Source organism: Salvelinus fontinalis, chromosome 19 (assembly GCF_029448725.1).
Source record: "Salvelinus fontinalis isolate EN_2023a chromosome 19, ASM2944872v1, whole genome shotgun sequence".
NCBI lineage: Eukaryota > Metazoa > Chordata > Actinopteri > Salmoniformes > Salmonidae > Salvelinus > Salvelinus fontinalis.
This window is the reverse complement of record NC_074683.1, coordinates 52,389,630-52,397,476: the sequence shown is the minus strand read 5'-3', so window position 1 is coordinate 52,397,476 and position 7,847 is coordinate 52,389,630. Positions and strand designations below refer to the sequence as shown.

The 7,847-nt window shown below is 44.6% G+C and overlaps 1 pseudogene; it reads right to left on the bottom strand.

The window, feature by feature from the left end:
• LOC129816945 (indian hedgehog B protein-like) overlaps positions 1 to 6,258 on the bottom strand; it is a 10,725-nt pseudogene extending 4,467 nt beyond the window's left edge.
• Positions 6,259 to 7,847: the final 1,589 nt, after the last annotated feature.

Sequence of the window (7,847 nt, the reverse complement as noted above, 5' to 3'; positions counted from 1 at the left end):
CCTCCACTAACACTGTTTCAGACAACTACTCTGGTTCAAACGTAATAAGAGCTTTGTGAAAACAAGACAATCCACACAGACAAACAAAAATACTTTAGAGAGTAGTGTACACATCTCACTCGCCACAATTGTCATCTCAGAGAAAATCCTGATTCCATCTTCTGGGATCCTCTACAGATCACAGATCCTCTACAGACTGACTTCTCTGACAGATGTTATAAACTTGACAAGATGGTCCCGTGTGGCTCAGTTGGTAGAGCATGGCGCTTGCAACGCCAGGGTTGTGGGTTCGATTCCCACGGGGGGCCATTACAAAAAAGTCTGAATGTATGTACTTGTAAGTCGCTCTGGATAAGAGCGTCTGCTAAATGACTTAAATGTAAATGTAAATAACCCCATCCCTCCATCTATTTGGGCAACTTTTGAGCATTTGTTGTTGTCTGAGTGAGGGGAATGGTTTAATATCTTGAAAGGAGTTTAAAGATGAGACGTTGAGGATTATAATAAACACAGCTTTGACGTCATAAAGCAAACCACACAGCCGAGTCCCAATGTCCTCTTCACATTTCCACGTCTGAAAACCCACGCCATTGATAATGTCAACAGTTATGATCGCTATGTTAGATCCACAGTTACAAGGACGACATGCTGTTATACCCTGGGTTCTACACAACCGCCTTCCTTCTCTGTGAAGAGGGCACGACATAAAACTATTTCCCCTCAGGAGACTGAAAAGATTTGGCATGGGTCCTAAGATCCTCAAAAGGTTCTACAGCTGCACCATCGAGAGCATCCTGACGGGTTGCATCACTGCCTGGTATGGAAACTGCTCGGCCTCCGACCGCAAGGCACTACAGAGGGTGGTGCGTACGGTCCAGTACATCACCGGGGACGAGCTTCCTGCCATCCAGGATCTCTATACCAGGCGGTGTCGGAGGAAGACTCTAAAAATTGTCAAAGAATCCAGCCACTCTAGTCATAGATTGTTCTCTCTGCTACCGCACGGCAAGCGGTACCGGAGCGCCAAGTCTAGGTCCAAGAGGCTCCTAAACAGCTTCTACCCCCAAGCCATAAGACTCCTGAACAGCTAATCAAATGGCTACCTAGACAATTTGCAGGGAAGTTCACAGATATTCATAGTTCCTTCATAGAAGGCGCTCCTCTGTCGGCATACAGTGCTTTCAGAAAGTATTCACACCCCTTGACTTATTCCCCATTTTGTTGTTTTACAGCCTGAATTAAAAATGGATTAAATATATGTTTTCTCTCACCCATCTACACACAATATCCCATAACGACAAAGTGAAAGAAAACATATTTAGTAATTTTAGAAATGTAAAACAAATCTAATTTCCATAAGTATTTACACCACTGAGTCAATACTTTGTAGACTTACCTCGATTAGATAATGTTAGAATCCCCTTTGGCAGCGATTACAGCTGTAGAGTCTTTCTGGGTAAGTCTCTAAGAGCGATTACAGCTGTTGAGTCTTTCTGGGTAAGTCTCTAAGAGCGATTACAGCTGTTGAGTCTTTCTGGGTAAGTCTCTAAGAGCGATTACAGCTGTTGAGTCTTTCTGGGTAAGTCTCTAAGAGCGATTACAGCTGTTGAGTCTTTCTGGGTAAGTCTCTAAGAGCGATTACAGCTGTTGAGTCTTTCTGGGTAAGTCTCTAAGAGCGATTACAGCTGTAGAGTCTTTCTGGGTAAGTCTCTAAGAGCGATTACAGCTGTTGAGTCTTTCTGGGTAAGTCTCTAAGAGCGATTACAGCTGTTGAGTCTTTCTGGGTAAGTCTCCAAATCTTTCCACATCTGAATTGTGCAATATTTGCCCATTTTTCTTTTCAAAACTCTTCAAGCTCTGTCAAATTGGTTGTGTTTCATTGGTAGACAACCATTTTCAGGTCTTGCCATAGATTTTCAAGTAGATTTAAGTCAACACTGTAACTCGGCAGCGCCAGTATAGGTTTGGCCTTGTGTTTTAAGTTATTGTCCTGCTGAGAGATGAATTCATCTCCCAGTGTCTGGTGGAAAGCAGACTGAACCAGGTTTTCCTCTAGGATTTTGCTTGTGCTTAGCTCCATTAGGTGTATTTTTTATCCTGAAAAACTCCCCAGTCCTTAACGATTATAAGCAGACCCATAACATGATGCAGCCACCAATATGCTTGAAAATATGAAGAATGGTACTCAGTAATGTGTTGTATTGGATTTGCCCCACACATAAGATTTTGCCAAATTTTTGGCAATATTACTTTAGTGCCTTGTTGCAAACAGGATGCATGTATTGGAATATATTTTAATCTCTACTTATACTCGAATTCCACTGATTTCAAAACTCGGTCCTCCAGGAAGTGGAGAGCAACACTTACGCCGTTTTACTACGTGATACTTTAAAAAATATGCCACGTTAGACATAGGATTACCCGACATACTGACCAGCTCAATTAGACAGACTCGTGCTATATGGCAGACCAATCCAAACTCATCTCTCGGCATGTCCAGCCCGCTCATTATCTCAGCCAATCATGGCTAGCGGGAAGGTTGCTGACTTTTTCTGTGGCTAAACACACTAGACTCGTAATTTAACAATTTTATTCATATTTACAGATGGCGTACAAGTTTTGATAAATAAATAAAGGTTTACGTTCAAACGGTTCTCCTGTGAAGTAGTGGCCCGCAACATACGCCTAGTTTCCTGAAACGGGTCACAAATGTAAAAAAGGTCCGAGATTTTTTTTTAAAGAACAGAAAGGAGTAATATAAACCGTTACTTTTTGGGGGTTTCAAACCGGTTTAGAACTTTATTTTGATGGTTGGAATGAAAAAATAATGGTTCTGTTCAGAACGAAACGAAATGATTTCAGTTCCAGCCCTTCTAAAGAGGGTTCTACCTGGAACCAAAAGGCTTCTACCTGGAACCAAAAGGCTTCTACCTGGAACCAAAAGGATTCTACCTGGAACCAAAAGGCTTCCACCTGGAACCAAAAGGCTTCTACTTGGAACCAAAAAGGGTTCTACCTGGAACCAAAAAGGCTTCTACCTGGAACCAAAAAGGCAGCAGAAGAACTCTTTTGGAACCCTTTTTTCGAAGAGGGTTCTGTGAAACACTACTACCCCAGAACCCCTGGTCCAGATCCTACCTTACCCCTAACCCCTTTCCCCTGCAGACTCATGTCCTCCCCTGACACCGATGGGCTATAGCTCTACAACCTCTCAACCACTGTCACCTGCCGAATTCTAGTCTCTCACCAACAGACAGAAACCATCTCTGAACGAGCCAGAGCCGTCTGACACTTCAATCACATGTACTGCATGTTGCCACGCAAGGTGGCTCACTCATATGATACAGGGCTGTGTTCTGTGTGTGTCATCCCATCACCCTACCTGATTTGACACTGCAGTGCACGTGGGCCTTGGACTCGTAATAGACCCAGTCGAAGCCGGCCTCCACGGCCAGGCGAGCCAGCATGGCGTATTTGTTCCTGTCCCGGTCAGACGTGGTGATGTCCACCGCTCTTCCCTCGTAATGGAGGGAATCCTCTGAGTGGTGCCCGTCCTCGTCCCAGCCCTCTGTCACTCTCAGCGTCACCCCAGGCCACATGTTCATCACAGAGATGGCCAAGGAGTTCAGCTTGTCTTTACAACGCTGGGGGAGAGAGAGGAGAGAGAGGAGAGAGAGGGATGACTAACAACGCTGGGGGAGAGAGAGGAGAGAGAGGAGAGAGAGGGATGACTAACAACGCTGGGGGAGAGAGAGGAGAGAGAGGAGAGAGAGGGATGACTAACAACGCTGGGGGAGAGAGAGGAGAGAGAGGAGAGAGAGGGATGACTAACAACGCTGGGGGAGAGAGAGGAGAGAGAGGAGAGAGAGGGATGACTAACAACGCTGGGGGAGAGAGAGGAGAGAGAGGAGAGAGATGAGAGAGGAGAGGAGAGAGAGGAGAGAGAGGAGAGAGAGGAGAGAGAGGGATGACTAACAACGCTGGGGGAGAGAGAGGAGAGAGAGGGATGACTAACAACGCTGGGGGAGAGAGAGGAGAGAGAGGAGAGAGAGGAGAGAGAGGAGAGAGAGGAGAGAGAGGAGAGAGAGGAGAGAGAGAGGAGAGAGAGAGGAGAGAGAGGAGAGAGAGAGAGGAGAGAGAGGAGAGAGAGGGATGACTAACAACGCTGGGGGAAACAACCCCCGGTCTTAGCTGCTAGTGAGTGCTCTGAGAGAGAGAGAGAGAGAGAGAGAGAGAGAGAGAGGAGAGAGAGGAGAGAGAGGAGAGAGAGAGAGGAGAGAGAGGAGAGAGAGGAGAGAGAGGGATGACTAACATAATAGAATATTAGAGTAAGAGACAATGGTTGTCATGGAACCACAGAAGAACAAGATGATAACAAACAGACATGATGGTTATGACAGAGAAAAACGCAGATAGAAAATGATAGCATAGAAATAAACATTTACACAGAACAAAAATATGTAGAACAATAACATGTAAGCATTGGTAGGACTAAGCCTGTAGGCATAAATATGAACTAATTACAATATAAAAGACTTGAGAAAACACTACATAGTAGAGGAAGAACAAATTAAATTATATAAATTAAAACAAAATTATACATAATGAAATATATACATTAAATGTAATACAACGATGAATGAAAATCTCTCAGGGAAACAACTAAATACAAAAGACTATATATCCTAAACACATAAAAGGCTGTTGAGTTTTTCGCTACACCCGCAATAACATCTGCTAAATATGTGTACGTGACAAATACAATTTGATTTGATTTGAGCTGTTGTCACAAGTGGTCAAAGTGACGTAGACATGTAGGTTATAAACATGTTTTCGCTTTGCACATGATGCGCTATGCTACTGTATGTTTGCCTCCCAATAAAATAGAGATAACTATTGACATGAAATGTCTTGTGTTTCTTTATGGTTTTGTCTTTAGAAGAGATCAGAGGTTTCGCTGAAAAAGTCTGCAAATAAAACCCCGCAAACTATTCAAAAATAATCCATGCGTAATGGCAGGTGCGTAATTTCACTCTCCGTTCAAAATGTATAACAAGAGCATTTGAAGGGTTAATTCGCAAATGTTTTGAAATAGATGTGAAATATATATTAGGATCAATAAAATTCAACCGGTTATCAATTCAAATAAATTCGCGTCATTTTGTATTTTGCTGATGTCCACGTGCATGTGCAGTCTAATTTAGCTGTCAAACAGGAGACAAGTTAGCGCGCCTAAAAGTCTAAAATAAGGTTAGTTACAGTGTTGGAATATAACCTACATTTAGAGGAGGTAGACTAGTTATAGCCTAGCCTATTATTGCATAATTGACGTGTAGGCTAGTCTAATTTTGAACGGTCAACAGAAATCAATTGAACCAAAACATACGGGAGAGAGAAAGCGCGGAAGGAAACAAAAATCAATAAAGTTTGAAGTAATGGTTTTTGAAACATTTAACAAAGTGCAAACCAGATGCTCTGAAAACGACCGATAAACATCGCGTCTAATGCGATTTATCGGGTCACCTTGCTACAGCTGTCAAAGTGGGATAAAAAACAAACATCAGATGACATTTTAAAACCCCATTTCCTGCTTCTCACCTGGGTCATAAGTCGATCGGCAGCGGTATTCTCCTCATCTTTAAATATAATATCAGGGTTATAGTTGGGAGTGAGCTCTTTGAACCGTTCTGAATTTCTCGTTATTTTCCCTTCGTGTTTGCCACTGGCTCCCAGTGTTTTCTCGGCAACGTTGGGGCTGAACTGCTTATAAGAGAGGGGTGTGAGCTTCTTCGGCGGACGTCTCTTGCCATATCCCCTCCCCGGTCCACAGCTCTCCGTTACAGGTGCGAGCAGCAGGGTGCACCCCATGAAGAGACCCACAAGAACGGAGCGACGCATCCCGCCCAGATCGGCCGGACCGGGCACTCCGACGCGGAGTGGGAAGGTGGCACAGGTCGCCGTGGTGTCTCAAGCTACCCTCTCCCCCTGGATACTTCTTGTTCCCCCCACGGGGTAAAGGATGGGGGGTAGAGGACAGAATATTTAATATTGTATCGGTCTAATCCACGACATCATACTTGCGCACAGCAACTGTCCATAAAAGCTCCCCCCAAAAATACAACAATTTTAGCCGAATGCATTTTATGGTACCAGCAGCGGGGTAAAAGTTCAATGTCTCTGCCGCGTCCGGTGTTGTCCAAACGCTGCCGCGTAACTGTAACGTCTTTCTTCCAGTCGGGACCCAATAGATATGGGCATGGAGTTGTAAAGTCTGATTATTTAAACAAATAGGTTCAAAGTCGATCTTCTGTTGTGAACAGTGGTCGCAGATTGTCTTCTTGATGCTGTGGTTTGCCACTGAGGAGCTGTCAATGTCAAACGAGGAGGAACACTGCTAGTTCTGGCGTTTGTCCTTCTTGTCCGTTTGTCCCGGACTCCAAAAAAGTTGCTTCTCGGTGGCGCATACTTCCCGCTTAGCTTTTTCAATTGAAATTTGGGAATTTGAGCGATCCAAGCGATCAGTTGCCACTCGAGACCGCACCCTGCCAGTCCTGCCCTTCTATCCTGCTCTGCCACTCCGCCCATCGGGTCACTGTAGTGTGGTTACCAGTGCCACTGCCCCGTCCCCTACACCCGCGGCACCACCACAGGTTCTGCCCCTTAGCCTGCCACCTCAGAATGCCCTTCAGGCGATAACATGCGTCACCCCGAAACTGCTCTGTTGCAGTGGAAAGAGGACAATTCATAGCGTGGAGTAGTTAGCAGTTTTAGTGTGTATATACTCACAGTCTCTCCCCCAAATAGCACTCTATTCCCTATATAGTGCACTACTTCAGACCAGGGCCCTATGGCACCATATTCCCTATGTAGTGCACTACTTTTGACAAAAGTACTCCGGTCAAATTTAGTGCACTATGCAAGAGATAGACAGAGCCTCTAGCCTCTAATTTATCCTGCCATCTCTTTATCAGCTCCTGTCAATGTTGGCACTGCGTTACAATGCATACAGCCTTGGGCTATACCGGGTTACACTGTAAGCATGACAACGATGGCCAGGACAACTAATTGCATGGGTGATTAGGTAGTCTATAGTAGCCTAGTAATTTGTTATAATTCAGAAAATACTAGTTATAAAGTAGCCTAGATATTCTGTACACTTGAATGTGTAACATGCCTTGGGTTAACAGACATTGACATGACTTGGGTTAACAGACATTGACATGACTTGGATTAACAGACATTGACATGAGTGGACAAAACATTAAGAACACCTGCTCTTTCCACATGGGACTGACCAGGTGAATCCAGGTAAAAGCTATGATCCCTTGTTGATGTCACTTGTTAAATCCACTTCAATCAGTGTAGATTAAGGGGAGGAGACGGGTAAAATAAAGATTTTAAGACTCCAGACAATTGAGACATGGATTGTGTATGTGTGCCATTCAGAGGGTGAATGGACAAGACAAAATATTGAAGTGCCTTTGAACGGGGTATGGTAGTAGGTGCCAGGCGCTCCAGTTTGAGTGTGTCAAGAACTGCAACGATGCTGGGTTTTTCACACTCAGTTTCAGTTTCCCGTGTGTATCAAGAATGGTCCACCACCCAAAGGACATCCAGCCAACTTGACACAACTGTGGGAAGCATTGGAGTCAACATGGGCCAGCATCCCTGTGGAACGCTTTCGACACTTTGTAGAGTCCATGACCCAACGAAAAATGTAGGATGTTCTGAGGGCAAAAGTGTGTGTGTGGGGGGGGGGGGGGGGGGGGTGCAACTCAATATCAGGAAGGTGTTCTTAATGTTTTGTATACTCAGTGTATTTCAACACTGGATAGCACTCTGTTAGC